The 13220-nt window shown below is 41.6% G+C and overlaps 1 protein-coding gene across 2 annotated transcripts in view; it reads right to left on the reverse strand.

The window, feature by feature from the left end:
- Positions 1-13220, reverse strand: part of LOC311092568 (uncharacterized protein) — a 327768-nt gene that overhangs the window by 219355 nt on the left and 95193 nt on the right. The window lies entirely within an intron of this gene.

Genomic DNA, 13220 nt, shown 5'->3' on the forward strand with positions numbered 1-13220 from the left:
CCGCAGTCTGCCGGATCCAGGCCGAATCCAGATCTGATGAAGGACCTGTGCCTGGACACGACGGCAACACAGTCCTGAAGTGTCATCTAGTCTCTCTCCTGTGAAGGCCCCCTTCTCTTTACCTTTACCTCTGTACAGATAAAACGTTGTCAAAATAGTTCCGGTTCACATGGCTACTCAGAAGTGATAAATAATTCTGTATTATAAATGTAATTATCGCTGCTCTGGGAGGTTAGAGATACTTCTAACAACAAGATGACAACAAGATGGCACCGGTGGTCATGGCATGCCGTCTACCTGCTCCGTTTGTTTTTGTTTTGTTCTTGTTGCTGATAACCTGTTTTACTCAATATGCAGCTTCATTATTTATTTATGATCAGACTCAACTGCTAACGATTCAGGCAACTGTGGATGCTGCTTTTAAAAATGATTTTAAGGGATCTGGCTTTATCACTCCGTACCTGTTGGAGAACATTCCTGTGCACCTGTGCTGCTCCTCTCCCAGTGCTCATCGAAGACGCCGCTGCAGAAAGCGAGGAAAACGCGGTGGTGTTATTGTAAAACTGAAACGGGCCATGGATGGCAGAGAATTCGGTGCCGTATTTCGCCCAGGTATAACGCCTGCGGATAGGAAGGGTGTAAACCGAATAATCTGTCGACATTTTGCGACTGGTATTAGTGGATGGATTCACCCGATAGTTCCTGATGGCCCGGCCTTTGTGAGACAAACAAAGTTTGTCACGAGTCTGTACAAGAGGCATTGAGCTGCGGAATCTTCGCTCTGTTCGCTGCGAGCGGCAAATGATAAAAGAAAATGCCACAATGCAAATGGCTTTACTTAATGTTCGCTCCATGGGAAACAAAACTTTCATGCTCAACGATTTTATTATGAACAATAAGCTGGATTTCCTTTTTCTGTCGTAAACTTGGTTAAAGGTAGGAGATCTCACTCCGATGGCTGAACTTTTACCACTGGGTTACTCCTATTATAATTCCCCTCGGTTAACTGGTCGAGGTGGGGGCCTTACGTCTATTTTTAAAGATGAAATCGGATGTCGGACGATCTCTACCGAACTTTATAATAGCTTTGAGCTACAAATGTTTCAGATAATGTTTACAAATCCTGTGCTGGTGGCTCTTGTGTATCGTCCTCCACAGCCAAATAAGGATTTTGTGAATAAATTTTCTGATTTTGTGAGTAGGCTGATTACACAATTCGACTTTTTTTTTATTATTGAGGATTTTAATGTACACTTGTGCTGTGGGCAGGATGTGGTTTCCAGAGAGTTTGTAAATATGATTGACTCTTTTGATCTGACACAGTGGGTCAAAGGGCCAACTCATAAGTTGGGCCATACATTAGATATGGTTTTATCTTTTAACCTGCACATTCAGGACATTATTATTGATGAAGTAGTGTTTTCGGACCATAAACCAGTGTTTTTCAATGTATGTTCTTATAAGAATGTGAGAAAGTCACTGCCAGAAAAAATATGGTCTCGGAAAATCAATTCCTTTACTAGTGCTGAGTTCTCTACTCTGTATAAAGACTATGGTGAATCTATCTTATCTGAAACATCTTTGATGAATTGATGAGTTGTTGGAACAGTTTAATTCTGTTTGTGCTGATATTTTAGATAATGTTGCTCCTTTTAAAGCTAAAAGGGGTAAAATTAAACATTTGCCATGGGATAATGAACCCCTACGGGCACAACATGCTCGACAAGCTGAGAGGAGGTGGAAAAAACATAAATTGCAGGTCCATTATGAGATATTTAGAGAATCGTTACAGACATTTCAGAAGGCCTCTAGAAATGATAAACACAAGTATTACTCGGATGTTATCACTCAACATGTGAATGAACCTAAAATTTTCATTATAAATTCAGTTATTAACCCTAGGCAAACTAGGTATCCAGATCCTTCTATCTTAAATTGTGAAGACTTTTTGAATTTTTTAATGATAAAGTTGTTGGTATACACTCTACAATACTGAAATTACAGGTGGCTCCATCTTCTGACCTGGCTGTGCCTTGTAGCACGGAATGGAGTGAATTCCATCTTATTACCCTTCCAGTTTTGGCGGATATTGTTGTACATCTTAAGCCTTCCTCATCTAAAGGTGATGTCATGTCACCTTGTCATTTTTAAGCAGATTTTTGCTAGTGTAGGGACCATTAGTCAGGGCATCTGTCCAGCAGATTTTAAGTATGCTACAGTTCTTCCATTATTAAAGAGGCCTAATTTGGCAATAGAGGATCCTAATAATTTTAGACCGATCTCAAATTTACCTTTTTTAGCCAAGGTTTTAGAAAAAGTGGTATTTAAGCAGCTACAAGCACATATCACTGTAAATTCAATTAGTGAGCCCTTTCAGTCGGGCTTTAAGTCCTGCCATAGCACCGAGACAGTGTTGGTCAAAGTGTTAAATGACATCTTTGTTTCACTAGATAATGGTGAAAGTGTTATTTTAATTCTGCTTGACCTTAGTGCAGCGTTTAATATGGTGGACCATGAGATTTTAATGAATCGCTTAGAACATTGGGTTGGTCTAAAAGGTAATGTTCTCAAATGGTTTAAATCTTATCTCACAGACAGATTTTTTTCTATTAGTTTTGGGGGCTGTGATACAAATAATCAAGATTACATCTTCCTTGGGGAGTCTCACAAGGATAAATTCTTGCTCCAATTCTTTTTTCCCTTTATATGCTACCATTGGGGGCTATTTTTCGGAAACATAAAGTGTCATTCCACTGTTACGCTGATGATACGCAGATTTACTTGCCCGTGAGAGAGTTTAATTCAAATTCACTTGATGCTTTATTAGCATGCTTACACGATGTTAAGGACTGGATGGCTGCAAATTTTTTGAAGCTTAACGAAAATAAAACCGATGTTATTGTGTTTGGCCCTAGAAAGTATGATATGCTTCACTGCTTGAATGCAATTTCTCTGACTGGTTTTGTAAAATCTAGGGTGAAAAATCTGGGATTTGTTCTGGATAGTGATTTAAAGTTGGACAGGCAAATTAGTTCTGTGGTGAGATCTTGTTTTCTTAATCTACGTCTGTTAGCTAAGACTAAACCATTTCTATCTAGTTCAGATTTTGAGAAAGCAATTACGTCCATTGTCTTTTCTCGAATGGATTATTGTAATTCTCTTTACTATGGAGTTGATGTTCGAGCACTTATGCGTTTACAGAAAATCCAAAATGCTGCAGCAAAAATGATAAAGTCGGCAAAGAAATATGAATCGGTGACTCCATTATTAATTTCATTAAAGTGGCTGCCAGTACGAATTAGAATTATTCATAAGATCCTCATACTTGTTTTTAAGGCCTTGCACAATTTAACTCCTGTGTATTTGTCCGGTTTGGTGGCAATTTACACCCCCTATAGATCCTTGAGATCAGAAAATCAACAGCTGCTTTGCACTACTACAAAATATAAACATAGAGGTGACAGAGCCTTTTCTCGAGCAGGCCCTAAATTGTGGAATGACCTCGCTCAATCTATTCGATCTGCCAAATCCTTACCCATGTTCAAAGCTATGTTAAAACAACATCTTTTAAATTCAAATGGAGAGCTTCTTTAAATGGGTTATTGTCTATGTGTGTTTTTGTGATGTGGATATGTTTATTTCTGCTATCTTCTTGTGTTTTTTAGCTTGTGATTGTGAAGCACTTTGGGCAACGTGAGTTGTATTAAACTGTGCCATATAAATAAATAAACAAACAAACAAACAAAAAAATTAAGGCCAGACAAGTAATTTGTTTAGGCCAATTTGTAAAGAAAAACTACACGCCTGTGCATATATATATTCAAACGTGCATACCTATAGAGTAAACACGTAATACGCATGTGCACGCCGTCAGCGTTTTCACAGGTTTGCGTTTTTAAAGCTTGCGCAGACATATATATATATATATATATATATATATATATATATATATATATATATATATATACACTGAAAAAAATTATAAACGCAACACTTTTGTTTTTGCCCCCATTTTTCATGAGCTGAACTGAAAAACCAGTCAGTATCTGGTGTGACCAGCATTTGCCTCAAGCAGTGCAACACATCTCCTTCGTATAGAGTTGATCAGGTTGTTGATTGTGGCCTGTGGAATGCTGGTCCACTCCTCTTCAATGGCTGTGCGAAGTTGCTGGATATTGGCAGGACCTGGAACATGCTGTCGTATACGCCGATCCAGAGTATCCCAAAAAATTTCATGTGACAACATGCTCATGCTCATGTTCATGTGACATATCCGTTGAGTATGCTGGCCATGCAAGAACTGGGATGTTTTCAGCTTCCAGGAATTGTGTATAGATCCTTGCAACATGGGGCCGTGCATTATCATGCTGCAACATGAGGTGATGGTCGTGGATGAATGGCACAACAATGGGCCTCAGGATCTCGTCACGGTATCTCTGTGCATTCAAAATGCCATCAATAAAATGCAGCTGTGTTTGTTGTCCATAACATACGTCTGCCCATACCATAACCCAACCACCACCATGGGCCACTCGATCCACAACTCTGAAATCAGCAAACCTGTAAAAACCAAAAAAACAAGTCCAAAAACCAGCAAACCAAAAAAAAAAAAGGCTGCCATCTGCCCTGTACAGTGAAAACCGGGATTCATCCGTGAAGAGAACACCTCTCCAAAGTGCCAGACGCCATCGAATGTGAGCATTTGCCCACTCAAGTCGGTTACGACAACGAACTGCAGTCAGGTCGAGACCCCGATGAGGACGACAAGCATGCAGATGAGCTTCCCTGAGACGGTTTCTGACAGTTTGTGCAGAAATTCTTTCTGTTGTCTAGCAGCTGTCCGGGTGGCTGGTCTCAGATGATCTTGGAGGTGAAGATGCTGGATGTGGAGGTCCTGGGCTGGTGTGGTTACACATGGTCTGCGGTTGTGAGGCTGACTGGATGGACCAATCAGACACACACAAATTATTCATTTATTTAATGAATAATCCAGCAAACTCACTCTCCCAACAAATGCCTGTGAAACTTCCCCCAAAAACTAACATCCCAAATGAAGCTAACACACTGGCAGAACGCGGTGTCTTGTTACAGGACACACAGAGACTGATAAGAGGATTTTACGATCCAAAGGAATGTCCAGAAAGCTGCGACTCTTACTTAATTCTCACTGAGAAGGAGAAATAAACCCTGTTAATTCTATATATTCTATATATAACCATTTGAGAAATGTGTAAACATGTATCTAATTTTCCGATCTCATGATTTTCCTTTAATGTGGTTGTCTTTTGTATTCTTGTAAACTCTATTGGGTTAATATTTCAGACTTTGGATAATATGGTTAACCAAATCATATGTGTGGCATTTTTGGTCTCTATAAACTCCAATCTTCATCCCCATTTTGTTAATTTACATTACATTCTGCTAACTTTGTGACGCATTAGTATTATAAGCATCTTAAAGATTCTTGTGTTAAACATCCAATCAAATTACATGTTCAAAGGGACAATGGGTCATAAAATTTCCCTCCAAAGGAAAATCTTCTCATTGGCTCACACACATCCAGAGGTTGTGCCATCTTCACGCTTTAAAGTCACTGATCAGCTCTTAGCTCTCGCTTAGTCCCTTTATGAAATGCTGACGTGAAGATGATGCTGAACTGGAAGCTTCTAAGGACCCACCAAGCTTGTGCCAGGCTGCGGCCTTGTCTTTCCATTCACCAAAGATACTCTGGAAATCACTGGTTCTCTCTCATCAAGACCACATCAGCAAAGATCAACTGGAGCCTCAACAAATTGCATCAGGACAGTTTAATTCAAATGGGCGAGACATGCAAGTATCAAACTTAGTCTCATTATTTGATACATTAACTATCCTTACCCCTTTAACCCTTGTGCATTGTTCAAATTCACTACCCTTTCGTTATGTTCGTGGCTGAAAACAGCTACTATTTTAAACTGCTGTAAAAATGTATCAGATAAATATTTTTTTTTATTTTTTTTGCATAAATCTATTAATCAACCTCAGTCCTGCTCAAAAATACTAAATGTTTTAAAAAAATTCAGGATTTTAACTCTTTAATTGCCAAATTTGTAAATGATGTCACTGATTTGGGGGAAAAACACACACAAAATGACTCATTTTCAATATAAAATGTGATTGTGGACTGGATTTTTTTTTTTACCTTTTATCACAGTCTTGGACATGTCAAAGATTAGAAACAACATTGGTTTTGATGCATTGTTAGTTTTTGTGCAGCATCAGATGTAAACTTTTTCTCCCTCATTTTCTGTTCGTGGCTGTTTTTGCCCCATTGACTTCCATTATAACCACATTTTTTGATTGCAAAGACATGACACCATATAATCATGCATTTTTGATTGTTGGTGGTTTTCCCTGTTGGGAAGAGGTAAAATTTGTAATTTTTACTGTTGATAACCAGGTGGCACCATTAACCCTTTAGATAGGCCTGTGCAAAAAAAAGCTTAGTTTCTGGCTTTTACATGGAGTTATATGGAGTTTATATGGAGTATAATAGCATAATAAAGTGTGTGTGTGTGTGTGTGTGAACTCACCTTGATGCGTCTGAGAAAATCAAAATATGCACCTCAGCTCTCAGAACTACATGGAGTAAACAAAAACAAAGTAAGTGTATTTATGCATCTGCTGCCTTTTGATGGTGAGAAATGCAGACTAAACAAAAACAAAGCAAGTGGATGTAAACACTTGCATGCAAGCATGCTGGTCATTTGATGGTGAGAAGAGCAGCAAGCAACATGAGAAAGGGCTTGACTTGTAGTGAAGTTTTAGAGATGATTATGCAGCCTGACCCCTCCAGCGAGCTGCAGGATGTATCGTCTTCTCCCTCTGACACCACAGACTCAGGAGAGTCAGATCCTGATTTGGATGTGGCACCCTCATCATCCTCTCTAGCTTCCACTGAAGGCGAGGAGGATTCGGAGGATCCTGGATCTGGGTGGATTGGGAGAAACGGCGAAGTGTGGTTTTCCACCAACGCGGAGACAACTCCCTTTCTTCAGCCTGCCAGAGGCGTGACTCCAGGGCCGACGCGCTATGCCTTCGCAAGGGTCCAGAACATGGATTCTGTGTTCAATCTGTTTTTTACGGAGATGATTGACCTCATTGTCAGCATGACTTGCGTCAACACATACATGTTTGTACAGTCATACAAACATGTATGACTATGCCTTGCGAAGGCATAGCGCGTCGGCATTTCCATTGCATATCAGGGAATGTTTGAAACCTTGTAGCTGGTTACGGTTGAAGGCTGCTAATGGGCTGGACATCCCCTATTGTGGCTACTTGGAGCTGAAGGTGAGGTTTTGGGTAAAATCCTCCCTAAAATGGGGATACTAATTATGAGAGATCAATTAGATCCTCTGATACGGCAACAAAAGCTTGCAGTCCCAGGTCTTTTGGGCATGAATGTTTTGAACTGTTGCTATCAAGAGCTTTTCTGTCAACACGAAGAGCATTTATTTTCCTCCCTCACGGTTAAGCAAGCAGGGAAGGAGTGGAAGCAGGCCCTTTTGGAGTGCCAAAGTTTAGCTCTTACTGCTGAGTCTGGGTTCTTAGGGAAGGCAGTTGTAAGGGCAGGATCGGCTATACGAGTGCCAGCGGGTTCCCTTCAATGGGTTAATTACTTCTGTATTCTTGGAGCCTCCAATAGGTGAGGAAGGTGCACTACCTGCGAATATCCTTATTTCAAAGTGTTTATTACCAGTAGAGCAGGGTGTAGTTCATGTTCCTGTAGTAAATTTGGGAGAGAAGGACCAATGGCTTAGGCCAAAAACTTTGTTAGGCCAGCTGTATATGGTCAATCTGCAGTCAGCTCTGGAACCTGAGTTGGAGGAGAGTGTGAATAGTCAGGATATGGTGAGTTGTAATCAGGTCATGGAGGTAGGTAGCGGGCTATCCTTGGATTTCAATGAGGCGTCATGGCCTTCGTTATCCGCTGTACAGTTTCAGCAGGCTAAATGCCTTTTGACCCGTTTTAGTTCCGTGTTTAGTAAAAAAGAGGGTGATTTGGGGTGTACTCACCTAGTCCAACATGAGATTCCAGTGCTAGACAATGCTCCTGTTCGGCAGCGTTATCGTCGGTTGCCCCCCTCTCAGTATGAGCAAGTCAAAACTCATATTAGTGAGCTGCTTGAACAGGGTGTAGTTCGGCCTAGTTGTAGTCCCTACTCATCACCTATTGTGATAGTGCAAAAAAAGGATTGGAGTATCCGTCTTTGTGTTGATTACCGCCAACTCAATGCAAAAACACGGAAAGATGCTTACCCACTTCCAAGGATTGAGGAATCGCTTGATGCGCTAACAGGTGCTAAGTGGTTTTCTACTCTTGACTTGGCGAGTGGGTACAACCAAGTTCCAGTGATTGAACGGGATAAGGAGAAGACTGCTTTCTGCACTCCTTTTGGCCTTTTTGAATACAATCGAATGCCTTTTGGTTTGTGCAATGCACCCAGTACTTTCCAGAGGCTTATGGAAAGGATTTTCGGTGATCAACGTTTCCAGTCCCTTCTGTTATATTTGGACGACATTGTCATTTTTTCTGGTTCCTTTGAACAACATCTTCAGCGGTTGGAGATGGTTTTGGGGCGTCTTCGACAAAATAATCTGAAACTGAAGTTCCAAAAATGTCTTTTTTTTCAAAAAAGGGTTAAGTATCTTGGTCACATAATTTCCTCCCAGGGAGTGTCTACTGACCCAGAGAAAATCAGCGCTGTAGTCAATTGGAAGCGACCCAGTAATCTTTTGGAGTTACACTCCTTTTTGGGTTTTGCATCATACTACAGAAGGTTTGTAGAGGGTTTTGCTCAATTAGCAGCACCCCTACACAGATTAGTAGGGGAGCTCCAAGGTAAGGGAAAGAAGCGGGGTTCAGGAACTAATACTCTGCTGGAAGGACAATGGACAGAAGCTGTGGAGAATACCTTTGTGGCTTTGAAGAAGTCACTGGTAGAGGCCCCAGTTTTAGGTTATGCTGATTTCACTAAGCCATTCGTGTTAGAGATAGATGCTAGTCAGGTCGGTCTTGGTGCCGTATTGTCTCAAGAACAGGAGGGTCAGCGGAGGCCTATCGCCTACGCCAGTCGGGGCCTGCGCCCTGCAGAAAGAAATATGTTAAACTACAGTTCAATGAAACTGGAGCTCTTGGCCCTTAAGTGGGCCGTCTCCGAGAAGTTTCGGGAATACTTGCTGGGTGTCAAGTTCGTGGTGTTCACGGATAACAATCCTTTGAGTTATCTGCAGACTGCCAAGTTGGCTGCCGTAGAGCAGCGGTGGGCGTCACAGTTGGCGTTGTTTGATTCTGAGCTGAAATATCGTCCTGGTACAGCCAATCGCAATGCGGATGCACTCTCCCGCCTGCCTGTGAATCCAGCTCCTAAAAGGGTTAGGGAAATTGCTTCCGGTATAACCTTGCCCCATGAACTTTCATTAGTTCAGTGTTTGAGCTCTGCTTCGAACTGTACTCTAGCTTCAGAAATAGCTGCCCTGCCCTCTCGTGAGAAGGCAGATATGCAAGCTCTTCAGGCGGCAGACATGCATATTGCGGCATTTCTGAAATATTGGCAAAGAGGACTGGTCCCTACTCGTTATGAAAGGGTTAGTGAGTCTAGGGAAGTAATGGAGCTTGTTCGCCAGTGGAAACGTGTTCGACAGGTAGATGGAGTTTTGTATAGGGAAGTCTTCTTGGGTCCAGGAAAGGTTAGAGTGCTGCAGGTTTTATTGCCTGGTGTTTTAAGGAAGGAAGTGTTGGAGGGCCTTCATGACCATCAAGGTATAGAGAGGACAACCACCTTGGTGAGGGAGAGATGCTTTTGGCCTAATCTGCGCCATGATGTTGAGCAATGGTGTATCAAATGCGAGCGTTGTGTGGTCGCTAAAGCCTTACGCCCTAAAGTTCGTACAACCATGGGGCATTTGATGGCTTCAAAGCCCTTGGAAATTCTCGCAATTGATTTTACACTTTTGGAGCGGGCAAGTAACGGATGTGAGAATGTGCTTGTAGTTACTGACGTGTTTTCTAAATTCACCCAAGCTTACCCAACTCGAGATCAAAAGGCGAGTACTGTGGTCCGCATCCTGACGGAGAGGTGGTTCTGTGTTTATGGTGTGCCAGAACGCATCCATTCGGATCAAGGGCGGAATTTCGAAGGAGAATTGCTTAAACAACTGTGCCACCTATATGGGGTTCAGAAGAGTAGGACTACAGCATATCATCCCGAGGGAAATGGGCAGTGCGAAAGGTTTAATCGCACTTTGCATGATCTATTGCGTACTTTGCCCATCGAAAAGAAAAGAGTATGGCCGCAGTCTTTACCTCAGTTACTTTTTGCCTATAATACCTGCGCCCATCAATCCACTGGCTACTCCCCTTACGAACTAATGTTTGGCCAGAAGCCAAAGCTTCCCGTGGATGCCCTTTTAGGGATGGAGGAAGGAGGTACTCCAGTGACTGCCCAAGATTGGGTGGTGAGTCATCGGAACCATTTGGCCTCTGTATATGTTAAGGCTAGGGAACAGCTGGGGGTGGCAGCAGCCCAGCGAGCACGTCACCATCCAGAGTCTGTGCCTATTTTGCCAGTTGGTACGTTGGTTCTGTGTAAGAATCATTTCCCAGGCCGGCATAAGATCCAAGATGTGTGGGGCTCCAAAGTGTATGAGGTGGTAGAGTGTTTGGATGCGGTAGGCACTGTGTATAAGGTAAGACAGCAAGACACAACGGCGCATGTGAAGAATGTCCACCGCTCGGATTTGCGAGAGCTTCCTGATGGGTATGTACCCTTGGATAAAAGCGAGGGTGAGGTAAATAACCCCCCTCCAGCAGGATTGTTGCCAGAGTATGGCCATCAGAGACCATTAGCTGAGGAAGAGGAAATGTCAGAAGAGGAGATTGTGGTTTTACATGTAGCCCAGGAGGGAGGTCCAGCAGCAGCCGTTAGGGAGGATTTGGGTGAGCTGGAGTTGGACCAGTGTTTAACTGAAGTCATTGATCCCCCAGATTTCCAGTGTCCAGTAGAGCAGGGACTTGATTCATCAGGCCCCCTAGAGCTAGCCCCTGGCTCCCACGATCACCTAGAACGAGAATCCGAGCCGGAACGGGCAGAACTTTGGTTACGCCGGTCGGTTAGAACGAGGGCCGGCCAGCATTCAAATTTATTCAATCTACCAAGGCCGGTACGATCCTTGGAAAATCAAGTGCCCCCAAATTCAGCCTCAGTAAGTTCCCTCTATGTCCCTTTTAGACCCTGGGATTAGAATGGTTATGATGGGGTTAAATGCTGTCACCGGGACGGCGACTTTTGAAAGAGGGGGTGGATGTAACCGGAATGAGTATGTTGCGCCTTTAAGTGGGCAGATGACGTAATGGGCAGGCTGCGTTTAACCCTCTGAGGTCGACAAACGCGCGGGCGCGTTTTGCTGGATTTTCTCCACATTGTAGCACTATAAACTTAAATTTCTTCGTCATTTATGGTCATACAGAAAAAAGAAATATAAAAAAAGAATCTGTGATATTTCTACTTTTGTATGTGTCCACTTACAATCAAATCAAAACATTGTGCTTTTGTAAAATAAAGAAAATAGACAGGGTGTGCGTTCTGCCTCTCCGTCGCGGTGAACTTTTTTTTCTTGAGCACGTCTATAAACTGAAACAAAACTCAGCGAATACTTGTCACACATTTATGAGCCATACACCTTTATAAACATTTAAGTGTGTACTTTTAAATGATCGGATTCAAAACGAAAACAAATATTCTCTGTTTAAGTAATTTGTATAAAACCAACAAGATGTCCAGCTTCTCAAACGCTTCCTAATTATTTTTTAATTTACCACGCCTACTCGCGCAAAAGATATTCACATGCAAATCTCCACATGGAACGCGATCGCCCTCATTACCTCAACAACAAAACACTTCACTTCACTTTTCGTCGAGTTTGAAAGACGTGCCTGAGCTTACATTGGATTTACATCAGAAGAAGAAGAACCCGATTTGAAGACAAGAAAGATAAGGTAAGAAATTATATACTTACATATTAGTTTGCTATTGTTGCATAAATTTCACATTGCAGTTGAACTGTTGCTAGATATATGGTGAATATTATAATATTTAGACCCGTGTTTACTGTTACTGTGTTTGTGGATATCTGCTCAAACGTAGATATGTATATGGTAACCATAATGTTTTATATTTGAGCGCGATCGCGTTTGAATGTATCATATTTTGGATCGTGATCGCGTTTGAATGTATCATATTTTGGATCGTGATCGCGTTTGAATGTATCATATTTTGCAGCGCGATCGCGTTTGAATGTATCATATTTTGCAGCGCGATCGCGTTTGAATGTATCATATTTTGGATCGTGATCACGTTTGAATGTATCATATTTTATCCAGCACTGCGCATAGCTTATGCCTACAAGGCACAACAAACCTGGTGTTCACTGTTCATTATATAATATATTGTTGGAAACATTTGTGTGTGTGTGTGTGTGTATTCTGTGAATTTTAAAAAGCAATTTTAACCAGAAAAATCTAAAATTTATTCCCAAAATCGTGCAGGCCTTTCTCTTGATGTCAGTATGTTCACTTTTTTTTTTCAGGGCCCAGATGCCACTGAGGACTTCAGTGAACATGAACATGGTAAAGTGAAAATCAAACATCTTGGAAATGAAAGGTATGTACAATGTTTTTAGGAATGGAACAAAGGTCTCTGTCTTTGGATCATTGTTTTCAATAAGTGCTTTTTTGGCATTTGCTGTGTGTATCTTTGGACTATGTTGTGTTGTAAATAAATCCAAACAATTTAAAAGCCATTCTTTTTTTAAATCTCCTCATTTACAGTATTGTGCAAGGTTGCCCAGAATGGCAGGCCTGATAGCTCCTAATAGGGCCGTTAGGGGAGGGTCTTTGTCTTTCTCAGGTGAGAAAAGCTTACATATTAATGAGCTCTCGCATAAGGCTTTTTCACACAAAACACGTCGTAAAATTTTTAAATCAATATATTGTCTTATCTGAATGAGCAATCAGGGTGATTTTCACATAGTTTTAGAGCAAATATTCTAGGCTACGTGATACAATTTTCAAAAGTCTTGTGAAGAAATAATCAGTATGGGTTTCATAGCCTTATTTCAGTGAGAATTTTTTTTTGTATTTTCACAAACCACGCATAAATGTCATTATCTCAAAACTA

The sequence above is a fragment of the Abramis brama genome, assembly GCF_963993115.1.
Source record: "Abramis brama genome assembly, chromosome: 11".
Classification (NCBI taxonomy): Eukaryota; Metazoa; Chordata; class Actinopteri; order Cypriniformes; family Leuciscidae; genus Abramis; species Abramis brama.